The sequence below is a fragment of the Pseudopodoces humilis genome, chromosome 11 (assembly GCF_049639895.1).
Source record: "Pseudopodoces humilis isolate 2021_Gansu_Grassland_sample_001 chromosome 11, ASM4963989v1, whole genome shotgun sequence".
Taxonomy (NCBI): Eukaryota; Metazoa; Chordata; class Aves; order Passeriformes; family Paridae; genus Pseudopodoces; species Pseudopodoces humilis.
This window is the reverse complement of record NC_142210.1, coordinates 16,040,151-16,063,750: the sequence shown is the minus strand read 5'-3', so window position 1 is coordinate 16,063,750 and position 23,600 is coordinate 16,040,151. Positions and strand designations below refer to the sequence as shown.

At 39.5% G+C, this 23,600-nt stretch overlaps 1 protein-coding gene across 2 annotated transcripts in view; it reads left to right on the top strand.

Annotated features, from left to right (window-relative positions):
- Nucleotides 1-23,600, top strand: part of PDE6D (phosphodiesterase 6D) — a 33,987-nt gene that overhangs the window by 2,402 nt on the left and 7,985 nt on the right. The window lies entirely within an intron of this gene.

The window sequence follows — 23,600 nt, the reverse complement described above, 5'->3', positions numbered from 1 at the left end:
CAGAGATGCTTTGTCTTCCACACACCCTATTGCTGCATGTACTCAGTTAATAGAAAGAAAGAGAGAAATGTGTTCTGAAAAACTGTTCAGTTCATACTTTTAAGTACCTGGAAACTTTCTCCTCTGCTCCCACAAGGGAGGGAGTTCAACTCCACCAACTTAAGCAGATCCTGCAACCTTGGCACTTGAACTGAACTTACTTTTAACACAAGAGAGGAGCATGGCATTGTACCCAGGGGCTGTGTGCAAGGGATTCTTGGGAAGCAAGAACAGTTGCTAGGGCCAGAAGCATCACTGAGGAAGGAGGCTCCCAAAATAATCCCTAATTTTAACATGACAACAGACACTCTAGCTGGAAGTCCAGTTCACATTGAGAAATCAGTTTCCTCAAACAATCCTGTTTACTTGTGGTTCCTGAGAAGGGGTTAATTACAAGCTTTTCTACTCATTGAGGCATGCTGGATGATTTGGGCATGTGGAAATTAAATTATAGCCTAAATCCACCCTCTAATTTCAATGCAAAGATAGGTTTTCCTTCCTCTATGACACTAGTGCAGAAACATGCTGTGACTAATGTCCCAAAATTCAAGCCAGGAACATTTATTCCCTCTTCTCATGGATTTTGCTATTTTAAAAATATTAAAACCAAGGGCAATATATTTGATGCTTGCAGGAAAACAAGAATATTATACTTTATTGCACTTCTCCTAAGATTTTTTTATGGCACCAGTTAAAATTGAACACAACAGTTCAGTAAATATGGTGCAGACAAATTTTCAAAGCAGACAACAAACACTTAGAGCTTGTCACTTGTTCAGGGACAATATTTGCTAACAGAGCTTGTGTATGTGTTTATCAACAAACTGTTTTGAGGGCACGTGCCTGAGCAGCAGTTGTTACACCCAACATATCTACAGGTAGTTTAGTGCTATGAAAACTCACTTGTTTGGCTGTAAGCAGCATCAGTTGGTAACTGAAGATTCATTTGTGTGAAGTATTAGCCAAGTCTTGTCTCTGCAAGTATTTATGCACATCTGGTCCTGTGAACTCAAATGCATGAAATTAGATTATGCCTTTGTGTTTTTTTCCTCTGGAAGATGGGCCAGTTACTCTCTCAAGCTACAGAAAGGCATTTTACTTGACTCTCACCCTTTCAACACATTCTTCTTGTTCTGTCATTTTATCTCTAATGTGTACTATTAAATGTATGTATGTAGTATCTTTTATGAAAAGAAAGTAACACCGGTGATGTACTTCCCCAGCAGTCAAAGTTCAGGGTTGTTTTATTTTGATGGCTCCCCCCACAACAACTTGCTTAACAATTTGTGGGTTGCCTCTTTACCTTTGTTCTGAGATCAACTAGCAGAGAATTATTTTTTCAAAACACACTAGAATAAGGACCCTGTAGATAGTTACCCTGTTGAGTTTGGTTTGGCAGCATTTGGAAAGCATCTGTGGTGTAGATTAGAAATATCCAGTCATAGTTAGCAACAGCAAATTCACATCCAACTCTTGAGAGACCACAGTCCAACTTCTTTAATCAGTTCTTTTTGTGAGGTTTCAGTCAGAACAGCAAGGAGGAAAACCCAAATGAACTGGTTGATTCTCCTAGGATGGTTAAAGTGCCATGTCTTGCCTCTCAACGCAGGAGTAAGGACATTTGCTTTCTATTTTAAATCTTACAAGTCAAACAAGATATCACCTATTTATTTGCTTCTGTACAGAGAAGTCTTATCAAAATCTCTGTAGTATTATTTGTCCTGTAGCTGTTTATCAGTTTAGGACAGGTTTTTCCATGAACTTAATTTTAAGGCTGTGCAGTAGCCTATTCTTCAGAAGTCTCCTAAAACAAGGTAATAGAGTGAACGTAAGCAGGAAGAGACAATATTAACTGGCGCTATTAACTCCAGAACAACTACAGAGTTATGAAACTTGTGTTTGTGGTCAGTGTAAACAAACATCTGTAGCTCAAGCACTCCAACACTTGCTGGCAAAACTTCTCATGTCAAAGACTGACCTACTTTTCTACAGTCCTCAAAAGTTCCCTGTGAAACATCTTCCTAGTTCCCAGAGCTTTTTCCAGCTTTATTCTCACCATTGTTTTTCTTCCTAGGAAGTCTTTCTAGCAGAGCATTATCCTCTTTGAAAGATGGGTATAGCTGTAGTGAAATTGTAGTTATACCAGAATCACTAGGAGTATCTATGAACTTTATATTACTCTGCAGACAGGGAAACTTCCACATCCAACTTCAGCCTGGTCTGCTGTACTCACAGGAACTGAAGTCAATGACAGTCTTGTCCATCAATTCCTAGAATAGTCACTGAAGTTTTGAACTAGTTTGATGCAGCATTCCAAAGTTGAGAAATCTAATTGTAAGCAACACTGAAATAAGTTTCCAATTTCATTGCTAGGCTGGTAGGTGTTTGGCAGTTTATTAATTAGCAATGCTTACCTGCTGCAGTGTTTACAAAACTAACAAGGTAGCAGCAGCTTTAATTGACTTAAAGATTCCCCTTTGTTTTGAGGTTTCCTCTGTGCACTTCCTCAGATCTCACTCTGTTAGACTTCTTGCAGTGGAATAGAAAGATGAACCATCAAATTCATGGATTAAAAGGAGACACTGGCCAGCCAAAAGAAGGAACAGGACTTCCCCAGAAGCTGAGACATATACTCTGTAGAGACCCAAACCAGAACTTGCACATAGCTTGCTCTAATGCAATTTCGGAACACCCTAGAAAACATGAGTTTGTTCTGCCTCATCCAGGTTTCTGGTTTTTTTGAACCCTCTTACCTTCTACAAAACTTAAAATACTTTACAAGCAAGAGTTGTCCACATTCCCAGTTAGTCTGACTGGAACAAGTTCCCACCCCGGCAGCATTGAGAGACCTTTGTTTCAGAGACCAGAGTTTCACACAGAAGCTTTAGGCAGGTTGTAGTTGGTAGTTGAATGTCATGGTAGTCAAGGTACCTGTACCTTTCATATCAGAATTATTTCCAGCATTGACAGAAGTTCTGCACTGTGCAATGATCTCTAGTTCTGGCATGCTAAACACACTCATCATGTTTCTTATGACTGAGTTATGAGGCACACCTGCAAATAAAGCAAGAGCAATTTTACCAGGTTTGATTTTACCTGTCTGGTTCCCAGGTGAACACCAAAACTTCATGTCCTCCTCATGTTAACTTTCATTGAAAAAAGTGTAAATATTTAACTATGGTTAACCTGAGATTTGCATTAACTTGATATCTGACCTACAGTCAGTTGTCTACTTGTCAGATTTAATGCAATCCCTGTGTAGTGTTGGAAGTGGGGGTTTATGCCCATGACAAGGGCATCACAGGATACAAATGCGTTGCCAGGTGCCACAGAGAATACATCTGACATCAGCTTAAAAGTGGAAGTTGACACTGGAGGTTTTTCTTTTTCATCTGCAATATTGCTTTAGTACTTCGTAGTTACAAATTTATATCTATGATTTATCCTTTGATCTCTCCAAAGCCTACCTATCCAGCATATTACTGGATTTATGGTTTCAGTATTTTTAATTCTTGTTTAGTGCCAACCTAATAAAATACTTAAAATAATGCAGTTGTCATTAGTAAAATTATATCCCCTAGTTTCCTTTGTATCATATTAAGATATCAATTACTCTTTGCATCCTTGGAAGTCATTGGTGCCTTATGCTTCAGCTGTTGTTACAGTATTTGAATTTCCACAGAGCAGAAGATAGTAATTTAATCCATCAAGTGAGAACTGGTAGAGCTTCTTCCCCCTCCCACCCCCTGCATCTTCACAGCCAACATATAGGATAAAAGCCAAGCTTACACAGATACAGAGAAGAGAAGAGGTATTCAAAAACCAACAGATACTGTTCAGAGGAGGGTTTTTTTAATATAGGTATCTGATGTGGCTCTTGTGTCTCTGGCAAAAAAAGTTTTCTGTTAGCTAAAGCAGCCTTAGTGTGGAAGCTGATTTGACTCGTTCTTACACATTTATCTCTGAATTTAGGCTGATCTCAGAAAGGATGCGTTGTCAAAGTTTTACTTGAAATTTATAAAATAGCAGGCTACTATATATCTTACATTTATGTAAGATAAGCCTCTTCTATTTCTCTCAGTAGGGAAATTAAGGCAACTTGAGCTCAGAGTCTCCATTAAAGATAAACCAATGCTTTGCTTACATTTAGTGATCAGTGTTTGTATAGAAGTAGGAGATATGCTACATTCCCAGGTACAGAGAACAAGCAGAAAACATCATGCTCTATTAAGGGCCACATGGCAACATTTTGTCGTTTTTTTCCCTGTATGTTAGTACCACAGAGTTTATTAAATTTAGTTATTTAAGCAAATGAAAGGTGATTTTTGCACACCTGTTGTTCTCACATCTTAAGGAACACATCATATGTTTATTCTAGATGTGCAATAAACTGCAGTATCGAGCACAGAATATTAAAAACTTTTCTCAAGTGCTGCCTTTGTGTCCTGAGACTACATCAGGAGCACGCAGAGAAGCAGGTTTGTCATCTGTGTAGCATCACTCCCCAAGTAGTTTGAGCAAGTATCCCCATACACTCGTTGGGCATTACTGTGAGGTTTCCAAAGCCATTTGGCCTCATGCCCAAGCAGACACAGTAGGACTATTGGGAGGCTCTGTCTGGAAGACACCTGACAGCAACCAAGGTTCTCTTAGGAACCAGATCTCAACTGCACATTGCTAAATTCTTGACAGCCAGGATTTTCAGTTGTGATTATGAATTTGAGATTCCATTGTCATATTTCTCCTGAACAGAGTTCTCACTGTGACAGAAATGTTATGTATAGAAGAGACTTAAGGGAAACAGTATCAGATTAGTTCAGTCATGAGTGAGCCTTTGAGTTGATTATGTACATGACTAGAATTTCATGCAGCATTCTTCTGGAAGAATGGCAGGCTTAGGTAAAAGGAGAAAGAAGAATGATTTTTTTTTTTATTTTCAGTCAGTATTTTGGGATAGCAGTGCACAAAAGAATAGTGTTATTAAATTTATCCTGTATTGAAAGGATTGTAACTAACTAGGAGCAATAGTCTTCTATTAGAGATTGAGAGTGCAGGGCATTATACTTTGTAATTCTGCAGAGGACTATTTATATGAGTTGCTCTGTATGCTACACTGTACATAACCTTCATCTACTCTGTAGCAAGTCAGAAGCTTATTTAGTCCTTGGGACAGCTAATTATATCCATCTTTTCATATTTGTCAAGAAAGCAGGGAAGAAGATCATATACTTTACTCACCAATGAAGGCATACTGCCTGCATGCCTCTTTCCTCCTCTTCACATGACATAATTTAAGCTTTTTGAGAAGTAAGGCTAGACATGCTTGGAATCAAGAGTTCATCTTATGTTTTAAGTGTCAGAAACTTCTGATCAGGGACAGCCTGCTAAGGAAGCAGAGAATTAATGTCAAGTCAGTTTGGTTTGAAAGGTCAAAGGAAATTGTATTTTAGGAGGCAGTAAAAAAGCTGTCTATTTGCACGGCTTTAAATAAAAATTTTGTGTATGGGAAAATTCTTACAGAAACCCTCGCTAAGGGGGACCCAGTTTTGATTCAAGTGTTGACATGAACTGTTGCTAACTCTCCTTAAGGGAGTTCTGCAACACCCTCAATTGCTCTTGAAGGAAGAGTTTGCAGAGAGAGAAGGTAGAGGAGTGACCACTGTCCCCATTGATGTACTGCCATGCAGTGAAATAGACCAACCCATCTGGAAACTGGACACCAAGAACTACCTACCAGCCTTTAACACAGGTGGATCTTCTAAAGGTACTTTAAACGTTTCACTTCCATCTTAACTCTTTCGAGTAGACTTTAGTGTATTAGAATACTGGCCTGTTGTTACAGTCCAGCTTAAGATTTCACCATTTCTTAGTAAAGTTACTTCCTTTCTCAGAAGCTGAAGTAAAGAGGTAAAAAGTCCTTCAGTTTGTTATTTTGCTTGAATCTTAGTAGCCTTAAAATAAAGTTTAAAAACAACTCAGTCCAGGAAGTGGCATCCTTCTTCTGAGCAAAGAGGACATCCAAAAACATCTGCATTCTTTCTGCTCCATGCTTCTGTCACAGCAGCTGTACAGAGCATGGGTTACCATCCCCACCGCCTTGTTGCCTCTTTTTCAGAGTCACTAGCCAATCTGCTCAGATGAGCCCTGCAGCCTCCTGCATGCTGGCTTAAGTGACTTCAGCAGCAGGCTAAGGAGCAGGACCTGTGCTGGTTGACAGTTTTACCAACAGCTCAGCTATTCAATTTGAGGGAGAAAGTAAGAAGCAGCTAGGGAGGGCTGTAAGCAGAGTCCTCTCCAGCCACTGCCGCTGTTGGATGTTATGCCCACAGCCTCAGATCAGATGAGCTCAATGCAGCCTCTTGATGTGTTTTCCAGCACTCAGCACCACCTTACCTGAGAAGGCTTCTCACATACCATGTTTAGTTATCCAACACCAATTCTTAAAACCTAGCTTACCGTTATTAGTTGTGCATTTTACCTTCAAATTGGTAAGTCTGTGGTCACATAATTTCTTTTAAGAGAAATGCATTTGAGATGACCTCAGTAAGGTAGTAATTTTCTCTTTGCCCTTGACCTCTGCAAGAAATCTTTAGCATTATTGTGCTGTGTGACAACTTACTGCCTGGTCACCAGACAAAGTCACAAACAGGGTCTGGAACCATGCAGCAAGTGCCATTAGAGGCTCTATTCTCTGCAGCTCTCAATGAACCAGACAGAGGAAATCATTGGCTGAAAACCCCATGCAGCCTTTGAGAGCAAATGCGTGTTGTTTTTAAATACTCTTTCCAGAAAGAGACAGAGAAGCCAGTAAATTTCTCAATCCAGTTTGGGCCATTCATTTATGGAACCCTCATTAATCTACAAGACATCATTACAATAGTATTGTTGCCATAAAAACACAGTATTTAAACAGCTCCAGAAAAGGATTCTTTTATGTGCTTCCCCCTCTAATTCCTTCAAAGGGAACTGCATTATACTAGTACCATACTGACCTTAAGGATTAGTTTCATAAGAATTAAGAAACACTGGCTCCCTGGTTTTCCACGTATCTTCCACTCCATCACTAGAATAAGTTCCTTTCCTCTCAACCTCTGGCAATCCCTCCATGACCACCTTCTCCCTCCCTACACTAATTAGAGGGGCAGTATTAACTGGAGCACAAACCTCTACTGCTGATCTTTAAGATTCTCATATAACTACAGCCCTACCAGTGGCCAGCTGAAAATATTTCACAGTTCATGATGGTCTCTTGCATCTGTTTTCCCTGATAAAGCAGTACCTTGTTTTCCTCTTAGTAATATTGTATACCTCATTCCTAATGTTGGCAGTTCTGAAATAGTAGGTGCAGGGAATGAAGCAGTAGAATGTTTGGAAAGGTGCAAATGCAAATAAAAAAGGACTATATTTTAATGTAGGCACACCTGTAAAGGGTGCAGCTAATGGCAGTTTTTCAGCTTTTTGTGTCTAACTTCACATTAGCATTCACCTTAACATGAATGCTTATGAAGTCCGCACTTTAAAACACCAAAATAATATTTTATAAACATATTTGTATCCTCTGTAAGTCTAGCTTTCCAGGAAGTAAATTTTATTTTCATGTTGTTAATACCTATATTCAAGGAATCAACTTTTGAATTACAGCTAATTGTAGTTATACATTCTGTCTTTTTTCACAGCAGAAATAAGATATTCCACTACTTGAGCTAAAAATATATATTAATAGTTTTTTATTGAAATTGCAAAAATCTGATTCAATATATTCTGAAAATTTAACATACAGCTACAAGCACGTTAAAGTAATAAAATTTACACCTTATTATAAACATAACTGTAGATTTTATTAATAGTGAAAGCTGTAAAAGGTGCTTGGAAGCAGAGTAGAGTAATAGAGGTCATTGCTTTTTTTGTCATTTCAGTGGAGGTTTCATTACTCTGTCCCCACCATAATGTGGTTTTTTTCTGAATTCCACTGCATGCTAAAGCAGAGAGATCCTGGTTTGGGCACAGATCCTGCATCTTCCAGATCATGGTGATCCTAGTGATCAGAGGTTCACATCCATGTAGGTCATGTTACTGGAGCTGTAGAGGTTGATCATAGTACAGCATTCAGAACAAAATAATTTTGGAGAGGAGGTATTTTACCTCCTCTCAACTGGTTTGGAACTGAATTGTTTCCTTGTACTTTTTGTGTTTTGCTGTAGTGCTTTTCCAAAGTCTCTCTCTTTTCAGACTGCTGTACTGTTGAACACTGTGTAAAATGTTGGGATGGTTAAGTTGTCAAATCACTAGTCCACACTGCCAATTGAAGCACTTCTCATATTCTAGAGATTCCAAAAAAAGAATAGTATTTCTGATATCGACTCCTTGGTTTTTGAGAGTTCTGGTTCAATCTGCATAAATCCCCCTTTATTCCTCCTCTCTGCATCCGCTTTGAGCAGCCTCTGGTCCATTTACAAGATTAGTTTTCTCCTGCAACTGTCAATCATTCCCTCCTGACTGTATTTTCATTTTGCTTTCATTCTCCACTTGGTCTTTATGCTCTAAGTTTTCCTCCCTTCCTTGGAAGAGACAAGATAATGAACTTGTTTTCCTTGAATAATCGTAGTCCTGTCAGTTTTAAGTGGAAAACCAAAAATTGTTTGATGCTGTATGGCAGCACGTGTTCTTGCATGCATAGTACTCCAGAGATAAAACCACTTTAGTGTCTCAGATCCATGACTTTTCTTTCTCTTATCCATTAAATAACTGTATCTTATTCTCACTTTGGTCTTGTCCTCTGAGTCTAGAGGGCCACTGACATCCATCTAAGTATTCACATCCCTACTGACTCCCTCAGCTTGGCATTGAGGGTGTTCATAATAATTTTCTGCCTGGAAAAACAGGGTAACTGGCAGTGAGGATGCTCTTGTTTAGTCAACTCTTCTGGCTGTGGGGGATGTACAGTTTACAAGGCTAAAGCATGCCCACTTCTCATGCAGATATAGTCCAAGTTAAAAAAAAAAACAAGCAAAAATGAAGTATTTGTAGCTCCAGTGACATTCAGGCCAACATTATCCACAGGGAGTGTATATCCAAGGAACCATTTAAGCTAATGCCAGGAAAAGTGTGGCTTGTTCCTCTGCTGTGCTGTGTCAGCAAATAGGAGACTGGCATTTGTCATTGTGGAGTTTATGAAAGTGCTTGTTGTAGCTGTTTCTCTGGCTGATTTGAATTTTTATTTTGTTTATTAGGTGTAGATTGTGAGTGCCAGGGCTAAATGCTGTTTTATATAAAATCTCAATAAGATTAAATCCCCTTGCCATTCCGTAATTAATTTCAAGGATACTGTGTTGTTTTCCCAGAGAACTTGTGGTGATCTCTAGGTGCATTCCTGATTACAGAACATCTCTGGATTGAAACAGTGAGGGATGTGCTCTGTATGAGATATTGTGGGGCAGTTAAAGGTTGCAGAGCAACCTCAAAAAAGCATAAATCACCTTTAGGAGAACTGGGTGACTTCTGCTCTACCAACTCCAGCATCACATTCCTGCCAGCACAGATCCACTGAGCACAGCTGGGAGACTGAACAAAACAACAGATCTGTGTTCAGCCAATATTACTTCTGCTGCAGTAGTTAGTTTTCACTCTTGTCATAAACAGAAACCCTTACAGACTAATTACCAGATATACTGCAGCAGTAGCATGTGTCCCCTGAAGGTTGCAACTGGCATTTGCTTTAAAAGCTGTGTAAAGAAGATCTTTTTGGGATATCATTCATTTTTGTCTTTTTCCAGCATTACTTGTGAGAAAGGGTAAATGAGCCCACCTGGAAAAATAAGTTCAATTGTCTGGCCTATTTTTCTGAATAGCACACAGAGCTGTAATCTCACCTTGAGGGAATACACACCATCTTTATGCCAAATGGCTTGGGCAATATGGAATTTGTTGGTGCCAGGAGTTCTTGAAGGGATGTAGCTCCACAGTGTAAATGTACTGCACTGGATAAAGCCCTGTCTGTACTTTTCTTCCCAGTGTCAAAGAAGAGGTGTCTATGTTGTTGGAAAAAGCTCTAGTCTAGGTAAAACCACATTGTTCATATGCTTAAAATTTACCCCAGTTTAACCATTTCTGCTTGATTTCCCCACTGTGCATACCTTTATCCCTGGGTGAATGTGTCTGGTTCCAAGTCACTTCAAAGCTTTGGAATTGGACTCTTGGAGAATAAAAATATTCAGGCAAAGGTTAAATAAGGGATAGTTAGCTCAACTCTAAATTCACTTTGTGCGTTAATCTGGATTGACTTGAGTGTAGTGACAAATTCCCAGTTAATTCAATTGCCAGAGAAAGGTACTGTTTAAAAATTAACATTGTGTTGAAAAGGTGTTCGGTAAGGGGAATTCAGACAGAATCAGTGTGTGAATGCAAGAGAAATCCAGTGCTTGACCTTTTATTCCTACTTTCTCTTGAGACTGCAAACAAGAATCTCTTAAGTGCTCCCTTTGCAGTTGATTTTGGTGGTGTGAACACCTGCCTTTTAACAATTAGAATAAAACTCATAAGCTCATTTCCTGGAAGGCAGGAGCTATCAGATGTAATGACTGCAGGCTTTATTGATCTGATGGGGAGGATTTGGAGTGGTAACACACAGCCTGAAGTTTCTATGCCCAAAAAAAAATCCCTGAGTCCCTGAAGTCCTTTGTGCAAATGAATTCTTCCTCTTTTACAGACCTCTCTGAAGTTGAGACATGTCTGTCTGAAGACTGAGCTACAGATTTTCCCTGAATGTTTTTACAAAGACTTTTTCAATAGTGATTTTTTTGCTTTGTTCTGTATAGGTGGAAGCCCCACTTGATAGCAACACTGAAATCTCCCCTGGCCTAGTTTCTATTCTCAGCAGCACAAGTTAAAGTGTTCTCTGGAATGCAGTTTTATTTTTCTTTTTTCCTGATTCCCTGGAAGAGCAAGAAACCAAACAAAAGCAACTTCATATCAGAAATGCAAAAAGTCCAGGGTAGAACTTTCTCTGTAGGGACAACTTTCTGTCTTTCATGTAAAAGACACCGATGAACAGCTCTTGATATGAAAGATGCCTCCTTTCATGTACCAAACATTCACTACTTACATAAGATAGTTGGAGAACAACGAAGTGTCATTTGAATCCCTTAAAATGATGTCTCTTAAAGACTTCTGTGGTAGCTGCAGTTGCTTGTATATCCAGAGTTAAGGATCTGCCCTCCTGTGCATGGAGGGGTGTTTAAAGGGCAGTTCAGAACAGGATCTCTCCCCAGTAATAGTGCAATGTGCTTGTAGCCTCTTCCAGTCTTTGAGCAGGTATGCAGAAGTAAGAAGTATTTCAAATGTACAAAACCTGTACTGCTTGATTCTGCCCTGGCCAGTCTTTGCTGAAGAAGATTTTTAAAAATCACAGTTCTTCCTGGTTGCTAAATTTGGTGTTCTGACAGTGAATTGTCTACCAGCTCTATCTGTGAATTGTCATGTTTTATACGCTAAATTTGGGGGGTTGTGTATTTGGGTTTTGTTTCATGAAGACTGAGAAAAAGAATTCCATTAAAAGATGGAATATACATTTGTTCTTCATAGAATATTTTTTGCCAACAGAAATTACAATAAAATTCTTGAGTAAACAGTATCCACCTGAGAGGTAACCAAGCTAGCAGGGCTGTTGACAGCTAAGACACTAATCACCTACTTAATGTTAATATATGGCAGTGCAGGGATGATTAATAGGAGGTTTACAAACATAGGTGTTTGGCTAATACACGCATCCTGTGTATGTGAATGACGTGGTGCCATCTCTGACATTGGCAGCAGTCCAAGGAACAGTGGGAAGAACCTGATGTTGTTGAACTGCTGGACATGCAGTGGTGCCACTGTTCCATGCCTTTTTATCCTTGGAAATGGAACAAATAAATACTCTCTACAGAGAAGAAGACCATTTGAGTTGCTTGGAATTCAGGCACAAAGAATCCAGAAGAATTTCTGCACTATTGAGAATGGCAGCCTGGTAAAATAGTGGGTTTTGAAATAAAGCTCTTTTGGATTAATAGGGGAAGCCTTTATGCAAAGTATTACTGTAATTGCAGGCTCATGTTCTGATTGCTTTATCAGGGGAGATGCATCCTCAATGGCATCTTTGTTTCTCTTACAATGGAAAGAGATAGAAAATAAGCAATTAAAGCACACTTATTGAAATGCCACAAATCTGAGCATTCAGCTATGCACTTCTAGCTAAGATTGTTGGTTAGTTTTTGTATTAAAAAAAAAAAAAATATTGCTGCGGTCTGTGCTTGCTTTGTAGTATTGCCAGACTACTGACAAAAGAAAAATTTTCTCTTTTTGTTTCAACTATGATCTTCTTTCTTCTCTTCCTGCTTCTCACCCTAAAGCAGTCTTTTATGAATGTGCTCATAGAAATTAGAGGTTAATTACCTCTGTTGTATATTTGGGATCCTTGTTATTCCAATGAACCTTGTAAAGAAATACTACAGAATCTGACACTGGTAATTTCAAAAATAGATGGACTTTGCTCTGATTGTGTATTAGCTGATATTTTAGTAGTGAATAGTGTATTTATTGACCTTTATGAAAATGAAAAACAAACCCCTTGCTCCCTGTTTTGTGGTCTAGTGCCACGTAGGCATGAGCAAGTCCAACATTAAATTTGTATCTCCCAGGAACAGAAGATTCCCAGAGGAAAATCAGCAGACATCTTTTATATAGTGATAAGGAAATACATTTTCTAAAGAAAATGGCTTGGGTTTATCCTCTAATACCTCATAAGAGCAGTCTAATATTATTGGAAGATTAACATTATTCAGTCATTTAAATGTCAAATCTTTATGGCAAACCAGCATAGATTTTGAGTTAAATCTCAAAGACTCTTGCTTTCTAGTTGTGTGTGTCTGTGTGTTGCTTAATCTCCCTGGCCAGTACAGGGGATGTTGTGATCTCCTCATTAAAGACGTCACACTGAGAAGATTGGAGTAGAGGAATAAATAGAACAAGTGCTAGAAAGCCAAGCAGCTCATCTTGGTTGAACTAAAATGCCTTCCCCATAAGTTCCCATTTTGCAGAGTATCTAACCAGCTCATTTGAGGCTCTGCTAAGTATGTGTGCATCAGGTTCTGAAATGTTGTTTTACCTCATTATGTATCTCAGTAGCCAGTGTTTTTAACATGTTACTCTGGTGGAGAAAGCAAACAAGGGCAATGGCTCCCAGAGGGCAAAGAGGCTCAAAATTTTGCTGGTGAGGTTCAGTATGGAGCTTGAGCACTTAAAGTTCTGCTGTATCTGGATTGAATGTTTGCAGCCCCATCTCATTATCATTAGCCTGTATTCCTGACCTGTGCACCAGAGTTAATCTGGGCCAGGGCTGCCAGATCTGTCCAGGCTGATTGTGTGTCTCCAAGTGCCAGGGGTACAGTCACAGCATGTGTCTGTGAGACAGGTCTGCTGCTTCTCCTTGGAACTGGCCTGTGTGGAACAGTAGGGCTGTCAGATGTTCAGACACCCTTCATAAATGGAGGAGATCCAAAAAAACAAATACATGTTTTTTCATGGCATTTTGTGAAATGAAGAATGGAGCCCAGCATTTAGGAGTTCAGTGACAGGTAGGTAGCTAAGATTTGAAAGATGGCTCACTAAAATGTTTAATTGTTTGTGATAGTAAATTGCATACAAAGAATTGTGCGTTCCACAAGAATGAGTAAAAAATGAGTCTTTGCCCATACTCAGCAGGATCTGGTGAGGCTGGAACTACTGGAAAGTTTTTCAAGCAAAGTGAAGTTAGGAAAAGCTCACTGCTGGAATTTACTGCTTTTTTCCAGAATTTTTTTTTTTTATTCCAGCACTGTGCTTAGTCTTTGTCCTCCTCTGATCCAAATAGATTCTGAAAGAATGTGATGAAAAAAGGAAACAAGGCAGGTTGCAGCGGAGTGGACACTTCCTGACAGTGACTTCTTGCAATCCAACTCTGGGAAGCTTTAGTGGATATGGAAACAGCTAATCTTAAAGTATAGTTCCCTTACAGTGCAGTGCAAGGGAGTATCTCAGTGTCACAGGGCCATTTGGGGATCCTTGTAGAGCTGGTCGGGTGGCATTTGTTCTGAAGGCACAACTCTGCCTAGCACAGAGTTTATTTTTAGTATTTTAACCAAACAGATTCAAGAATTAGAAATTTCTCTAAAATTTAATTACTTGACCACTGTCATCCTGTGTTCAAGGAGTCTGACTTGAGGCTGATGATGGAGTGAAGATGGTACAAGGCTGTTTGGACTTAAGCAAAATGTGTTTATATTGGTTCATCTCTAAGAGTCCTTTAGACTCTTAGTCCTTTCTGAATGTCATTCTGTGCAAAATTGATGGTCTCTGTACAAAATGGAGTCTGCCTGTCCCTGCCAGCAGTGAACAGCCATAGCATTTGTCCCAAGACTTTGTCCTTTCAGATTTACTGCTGGCTGCCTTTTGCAAAATTATTGCTGCAGTTCCTGGAGCTGGCAGTTTTGAGGACAGTTTGAATACATGGAAAAGTGCTGTGTTTCCACTCTTTCACTGGGCTTTTTTTTTTACACCTAATGAACTGTGGAAGGAAACCTCGTCTATTAAAGCATGATAGAAACTTTGTATCAGGGCCATCACTAGTTTTTAGAGTATGGAGATGTTTTAGCTTAGGTGGCTACTTGCCTTAAATCAGCAAAAAACTACCTGTGATGTTGAGTGTGACCTGTACACTGAATTCACTGAAGCACTTTGAGCTCAAAATATACTTGAGTGTCCAGACTTAGAAGAGAAAAAAGACAATTTTCACAGGAACTCTTGTTGAATTAATATGAACTAAAGCAGGAACAAATGCTATATTTACCCGCGTGGCTTTCCTATTTTGTACTTCTGGTGATTTTTAAAGTTGTCTTAAAGAACAAGAATATTATTGATAAGTTTCAGAGGCTTACACATTTTTCTAGTTTGGAACACTTTTGTTTCTATTGTCAGAGGCAGTAGAGCCATTTTGCTGTCCTGCTTTAATACGGCATTTCAGACACTAAAAAGTCCTTCTAATTTTGCACAGTCCTCTTTATTTCCTTCCTGCTCCCCACTTCCATTACTAATGCTTGACAGTGACTCAGAACCATTCTGCATTGGAAATAGGGTGACTGAGAAACCAACAAAAGCAGGAGAAACAGAGTAAAGGAAACCACTAGCACCCACCCCACAGCATGATTGCAGCAATCTGTGCTCCTGCAGTCACTCCAAGTTACAATAAGAGTTTCCATCAGCCAGGGAGCACAGTTCCTGGCTGCCTAAAGAGAGAAGCAGTATTTTCTATTGAAACACAAGTCACAAAGCCTAACACCCCCTGAGATGTCTTTCCTCTTCTCTTACTGATTCATTGTGTGGCTGTGGGCAAGTCTTCATGTTTATTTCCCAGTCTCTACAGCAGGCAGTTATTAAAAAGCTACTTTGAGAGCATGAGTTGAAGTTTTTGTAGCACAGTGTAGTACTAGGTATGGATTAATTTACTGATCACTGAGCTGTACTGTGTGGCCTGTTCAGGGGGGCATTCTGTCTCTCCAGTTATTTGATGAGGTTTGCCTCTTGTTTGTGGTGGCTCTTGGTAGATGACAATGACAATGTGAAGCTGTGCAAACGGCTAACACAGTCCACGCCAAAGCCAAATCTGTCACTAATTTCCAATCTGCATATCTGTTCTTAGAAGTACATGATATATTAATGCCTCCAGTAAATTACACATTCTTTTAAAATACATGAGACTTAAGTAGTCTTCAGAGCTCAGTAGGCTGGTGTGTGAGAGAGCTCTGTATGAAGAGGTGTGAAATGAAGGAGAGAAAAAAGAAATGAAACACTAATGGGGAAGAAAAGCACATAGTCACTACATAAGCACAGGCAATTGGAAGTCATGGAGGCTTTCTGTGCTGTCAGTTGTTTATTGTACCAGGGGGACACTTTGAGCCCGAGATATTGCTTGGAGCTGGATGGATAAACGGAACAGCGGGGGGACCTGCTGATGCTCAGCTTTGCCATTCTCAATAAACATCACTTTGCTCAATAGAGAAATTATTGCGGAGGCCTTCAAGGAACAAAGGCATTGACTGACCACAAGCAGTGCTGATAAAACTGCCTCTTTAGAACCTTTTAGGTTTGCTTTTTCTCCACTTTTCACACAAGGCTACAGGTCATTCAAGTGAAGCTGTATGAAAATATCAGCTAAGCAGCCATGTTTATCCCTTTTAAAAATTTGGTCAAAGAAGTCATTGTTCCTCTGCTCAGGTCTGTGCCCTTTCAGTATGGAGAAGTGTGAAGATCCTTTTAGACATAAAATAATCCAATCCTCTGGTGTTGCAAAAATGACATTAAATCAATCCAAGCTTTCTTTTATAAGCAAGCCAGTATAATGCATATTTTAGAACAGTTGAATAATTGTATAAAATGAAGAAGCATATTGAGGTTTAAATTGCCTCATTCGTTTAAAGCTGATTTTATTGCATGACTGTCGTGACATCAGCTCTGTAAAGAACAATAGTCCATAACAATTTACAGGGAGATAAATTCCTGTGAGGGCTTCTAGTTGCAACCTTATCTATGAAAATGAAGTTATACACCAGAACCCCTTGATAAATTGTTTCCATGAAACTCCCTCTAGTTCACTTATTGCTGAGAACCTTGAAATGTTACCATAATAGTTCAGCTGTGAAGAAATTATTGTTTTGAAGTAGTTAAGACAAAGTTATTTCAATTGCTGATTCAGTGTTCACTTGCAGAGAGGAAAATTATTTGATGTGCTGAAATTAAAAAGTGGACAAACTGATTCCAATTGTTTTGGGACTTGAATTCTTTAACTTAATTTTAAGCATTCTGGATGTGGCTCCTTGAACTGTCCTGCAACCTGTCTCACATTTTGATATAGGCCAGGCATCTTCTCTAAGGATGTTCCAGTGTTTCAATTGTATTTTTAGTTTCTCTTGTATACACAGTGTCTCTGTTAGCTTTCTCCGTAGTTACATTCAGTTTTGTTCTGAGCTAAGCAACCCACTGTAAAATTATGTTCTGATAAAGCCTTATGGATTTTAAAGGTCACATTCTTTTCTCAGATGAATACATCATTCCCATTGATTCACCTGCTGTTTCTACAAACTCAGTATTACTGATGACATTAATTATGTTAATATTCAAAGGGTTCTTAGCACAAGCTTAGGCTTTTCTAACATGCTAGTTTTTGAGATGCATTTAAAATGCAGGGAAGATGGGAGGAGTGGGGTGTTACTGCACTGGAAAAGAGAAAATAATTTTCTATGTGCAATTCCTGGTCCTGCAGGTTTTCCAAGTTATTGATTGTTTTGCTACCTAGATTGTAAAGCAATCTCCAGATGTGATCACATGTTGTTTTTCCTGCTGAGGCATTGGTATAAAGGAACTCTGTCAAGGCTATTGAGATAAGCCAAAGAAGAGCCTAAAAAACACAGGCAGCAGAAAACAGCAGAAAACCACTACATTGCTTCAGCTTGCTTTTGTTTTGGCAATGTTGTCTGGTTCTAGGAACCATTTTAACATCTGTCTCCAGAGGAAACAAAGCACATTTTTAATAGTAGCAAACAGATCTACACAGAAGGCAGCTTGCCCCCTCTGACAGGGGAATCTGCCCCCTGAGGCAGTGATGTGTGTGTAGATTTGATTTGGAGCTTATTCCCACTTTGAATAACATTGTATTCATTGTACCACAAGTACATTTTGGGTTTCACTTTAAAGTTTTTTTGTCAGGGATCTCAAATCTTAGGGTATGGGGTTTGGTTTGAGATTAGAAGTGGTGTAGTCTCCTTGGGTTGAACTTAGTTCCCAGAGAAGTCCCAGGAGCCTTGTCTTGTAGGCTTTGCTGGTGTGCCTGGGTAACAGGGCAGTCTCTTCGTCTACTGCAAATGGACCTAGGCAGCATTTTTGTTGCAGACTTTTGCAGTGTGCCTCAACATTAGTCCTGCTAAGTTGAAATGCATTCAGAGGTTCAAGCAGGAAATACTTGGTGTGAACACAGCTCAGCCTCAGAATGGTCATCCAAAATGCAGGGAGAATGTGACACATTGCAGGGAGTACTGGAGCTTCAGTCCAGGACCACCCTGCTGCCCAGTGGGAATGGTCAGAGCTCTGTCTACTTAACACAATAGAAGGGAGCAATATTAACTTCTGCCCTTTTAGCATAATCTGTTACAGCCAAGGTAAGGTTGGCATGGTGTGCAGGAACTTGTGTAACTGTCTTTCCAAGAGCATGGGCCAAGAGCAGCTTAATCCAGAACTGTCTGATGGATATTTGTTGTGGTGATACCAGATCTGTGCAGGCACACACAAAGATGTAATGCAGAAACTATAAAGGGAAGTACAAAGTATACAGGTATATTATATTGTGTTGATCTTTTTGCTGTGATGCTGTAGCTGTTAAAGATATCCCTCTGATTACATAATTTGCTGTGAAATTACTTTGTGGGTTGTTGAGGATTTTTGCTGCATTTTGTCATGTGGTTCACATTAATCTGTGGATCTCCCTGACTTCTGTTGCGCAGCAATTTGTTCTATACAGGAGACTTTAAAAGCAGGCTCTTTTACAGCAAGTGAAGGAGTGCCAAGAGTGCTTTGAAGGGATAATTGGCTTCTTTCCATTTGAGGATATAATAGAGCACCTTTCCAGTCCCCAGCACTTCCCATCATTTGGGAGCACAGTAACCATATCTTGTGCATCACTCCAGGAAAGTTGGTTTATAATAGATGAGTTTTAAAAAAGTTCTGTAAGAGCTGTCACAGCATGTTTTCTGTCTAATCAGGAACTCAACAAAGCGTGCTGCTTTCTGAAAGCAGAAGTTGACAGTACTCTACCCCAAGGCTCCAATAATGTTTGAGGAATAACTTCCAGTTTTTATGTGTTGGTATTCCTGGTCACAGAATGGGTGGATGCTCATTCAGTAGATAGGATTTTGCACTGAATTTCATCCTTAGGCTTGGAGGAACACTGCCAGCATGTGCACCTGTGGTTTATTAAACAGCAGACAGCAGCATTTCTCTTGAGTGTGAACAGAGTGAATTCAAGGACCTGAATCAGCAGAACATCTGTGCATATGCTTAAATTTAAGCACACAAGTAGGAGTTCTGTGAAAGACGGATTTGGGAATTGTGATAAAAAGTGAGAGTAGAGATGGCAAAGATTACAGTATGAATGGCACGAGTGAAGGAGCAGCGTAAGGCCATTTATGTGTCTATTTTGTAGTCCTGTAATTTGGTAGTTACTTTACATAATTTATATTGGTCCTTATTCCTCAGACTGGATTAAAACAACTGAGATGCAAATATTCTTCTGGGAAAATATGTCTGATATAAATATAATCCCTAAAGTTTGAGCTTTACGTCCCTGTAAGGTAACATGCCTGCTTATGCCATGTTTATGGTTGTGTCTGCTTTTCACAACAGACCATGTAAAATCAGGAGTGAAGGTTGGTGAGTCCTGATCAGAAGCATTTTTGGTCTACAACAGAGATTGTTGTCTGAATTGTTCAGGGCTTGCAGCTCCACCTTCTCCCAGAGGACAGGTCTCTTTAACATGTAATTGTTGAGATGCTGTTTGCACCTGGCAGGTAGTGAACTGTTTTTAATGTTGCATTTCATATGGAAAAAAAAAAGCTGGCAGGGATGATGAAAGACCATTCTAGGAGTGGTTATGAACATTAGCCTTATTTTTATTATGAAATGTAAGAGTACGGCAGTTCCTGAGGTTTTAGAATGGTGTAAACGTAGACGGCAAGGAATAAAATGAAAAATGGATCATTTTAACAAAAGAAATTATATCTACTGTTTGCCACAGCCTTTGAGATATTCAAGAGGTGCTAAACATTACTACATACAAATAATAGGGAGATTGAGACAGAACTTCTTTTAACTCCATATTACTTTAATGATAAATTTTGTTTGTACTCATTCTCTTCCTCAAGGCTACTTTTAATTACAAGTGTGGTAATACAAGCCAATCTTCTGCAATGCTAATACATTGAAAGATAAGGTTGTACATTCTGATTTGTTTCAACAAATCATAGAGATGACAGATACAAAAAAGAAAGAACTTCTGACATCAGAGGTATTCAAGAAAGCAAAATTTGGATTTAGAAATGCACAAATCATTTCTCTTCATCAGGCTAAGCAAAGTAGGTCTTTGAGGCAGCTAATTCATGTCATGTATATAAAGCAAGTCAAGTTCCAGCTACTACAAAGCTTTTATGTAAGACTTTGCTGACCCAATAGGTGGTGGAATATAAATAGATCAACAGTACACCCTTCCTTCTGCTGTTCTACCTAATCCTTTCTTGCCTTCAGGATTGAAGAGTATTTGATCTATTGAGTCTTAAATCAGACATCGTTTCCAAAAAAAAATCCCAAGACCCCAAAATACAAATGAATGAAAATTTAGTGGTGTAAGAGTGAGAAATTGAATTAGGAATACAGCACCGTTCTTCCTTCCCCTCCCCCCACCACATATATAAACTTCACAAAGCTGGAACTGCCTGGCTTCTACTTGCTCTTAGCTACCCCTGTCAAATGGCTTGACATGAACCTCTTCAAAAAGAGTAATTGTATTAGACCAATATTAATTTACTTTCTCCTTTTCAATAATGCTTAAAATGCCCTCGTCATTCTGCCTGCAGGTCTGCACTGCTGCTCAGTAGGTGGAGCACTCTTTATTTTTAGTAACAATATCTCTCATGCTGGGGTGGAAGAATCTTAAACCAATTAAACACATTAGAAGATAATAGTGTGTGTGGGTTTGGTTCAAGATCTCCATTTTCTTCACTCTGGGGTATGTCCTATTACCAGCTGTCCTATCCAAGATGACAGAAATAGTGTTGATAAGCTGCTAACTAGGTAAGCAGTACAGCTGCTGCCTTGTCAGGTATACCCATGTCAAGAAATCATTTGTGATGGGGTTTGTCTCCTTTTTTTTTTTAATTCCATTAAATTTTTATACATTATCTCAGTTTAGACAAAAACTTTTTTCAGATGCCTGTTTCTTTTTAAACATTTATTTTTTAGAACTAATTTCTCTCTTGTACATGATGTGTTTTTTTTCAATAGAAAGAGACTGTGTGTGTCTGTGCTTTTAAGAGTTGATGGTTTGTTACTCCTTTTTAATAATGTTTAGTTACTGGGAAAAAACTTGTGAACTGGCTAGTGTATTCTGATTCCTTCAAATATGTCTGGGTCCACATATTTTTACTCTTTGTATACACTCTGATTAGCAGGTTGATTTTGTTTCTTCGTTTGCAGGTTGGAAAAGCATGCCCTCAAACAGCACATGGGTGTGTCAAGGTCAGAAAGCTTTTGACTACACTGACATTAAACCTTTATTTATTTGATAAGGGATTTACACGAGGATAACAATGTTCAGATTGTTTAAATACAAGATATTTTCTAGGAACTGTGGCATGCATTCCTGCATGCATGAAGCATGGTCTAATCAGCAGGAGTAGAGCCTTGAGCTTTTTATTTATTCTTCATCTTGAATTTGATAGTCATAATACAAAGTATGGGGCAGGCTGTCCTGGATAAATTTACTTTTACAGTGGAACATCAATAAACAAAATAAAGCCAGATAGCACTTTATAGATGTCCAACACCCCAAATGTTAACATACATTTTAAATGTTAACATTGTTCAGCACAGCAGTGTAACTTGTATCATCTTTCTTGGACTGAATGAGAGAGAAATCCTTACAGGAAGAAGTTACAGAGGTCAGTAGTGCACAGTAGTGTTTTCCCTCACCAGAAATAATAGGTCATTAACACTATAGCTGTGTATTGCAAGTAAGGATAATAATAATGCAGTCAGGCTACTTCTCACTGAAGGGCACTTCTAATATAATACTTTTGAAAATGGTGAAATGTGATTTTAGAGTGCTCCAAAAATTGACAAGGGAAGAGGAATGGGAAGGCAAGGCAAGTCATGGCAAGGAAAAGGAATGGTCCATTAGTTAGAGTACTGATATAGCTGTTGAGAGGCTGGATCAGTTCCTTGGCAGTGCTGGGTTTGCTGTCCTGGTCAGTGTTTCATTTCCAGTTCAGAGGAACTTGGCTAGTGCTCAGTTTGGCACTACACAGCCTGTGGCCAAACCTGGGAGCTCATAACTGACTGATATTGATAGTGAACAAACAGCAAATAAATACTTGTGACAAGTATTTATTTGTGCTCTGAGAGGACCATATTTGCTGTGAGAGGACCATTTTTTAAAGGTAGTACTGTTTTTTGATAATGAAGTAACCAATTTACTAAATTACTGTTCAGCTAATAGTTAAGAGTGTTTGCATGGCACGATGTCGGGAAGATAAATGAGTTTGTCAGTGAGATGCTCAGATTGTCTCGTTTGTTATTTTCCCCTCATACATGGCTTTTGATAGATGGCACACTGCTTTCTATGCAAATAACTTCACCCTGGCTAATTTGAATGCTTGTGTTGGGAAGATGTATGGAAGAATGATGGATTTTTCTGGCATTTTAAATTACATTTGGGGCAGTTCTGTCCTGCAGGTTGTGTTGGCTAAGGACTTGGAGATTTTCAGCCAGCACCACATGAAATGCCCAGCCCTGCTGCAGGTTCTTCTTGCCATTCTGCTGTTCATTTTCTCTCTCTGACTTCTCTGCCAGCCCCTGTCTCCCTTGGGTTTCTGACTAGAGAGAGAGCTCCACTCTTCAGGTTCCTGCTAGGATATGGAGGTGCCAAACAGGGACCTCAGAGGAGGTTCTGCCCCTTTCTCTTTTGCCTTAATCCCAGAACAACTGGTAGATAAAATGTGTTTGGAACAGACCTAGAAGGACATAAGCAGGCTGCCCTATGTTCCCTGTTCCAATGCTCCAAGTTGTTGCTAAGTTTTGTGTGAACAGACCCTGTGCACACATTCCCTTTGTCTTTTCAGTAGGGCATGGAAAGTCTGACCAGCCTTCAGCAGGGGAAAGACTCCTCACATCTCTGCTGAAGCAGCCATTTTCCCTTCCCCTCCTCCATACACATAATTTTAAAACAAATGTTCGCCTGTGATGCAAAATTTGCTAAAGCATCTGTTTCTTCCCGGGAGCCCTGGAAAAATGTGATCAGTGTGATGAGTTTGTGTGAGTCTGCCTGGAAACTGTGTGTTAGAGGATGAGTTCAATATGCAAATCTCCAACAGCTCCTATTTATACCCATGTCAAGGTCCATATTGTCCTTCTGTCTCTCCACCTCCCCAGCCAGTTCCTTGAGCAGTTGTTGTAGGCAGTACTGAGTACAAAGGGTGCGCTGCCATAGAGCAGCCAAAGAGAGCTCCTGGAAAGGCTCTGGTTTGTGTGGGCTCATCCCACAGATCCTGCTCTGTTCAGTCTATGGCACTGACACTGGAGAATCTTCAGAGCCACTCTGAGGAGCTGCAGAGGAGGGCCTGAGGGTTATGGATGGCTGTGTCCCTGTTCAGGATGGCATCATGCAGGTGTGCAGGCTCCTTGTTTTGAGCTGTCAGTGTCTGAGTTACCCCATGAGAGAGATTTTTCAAAGG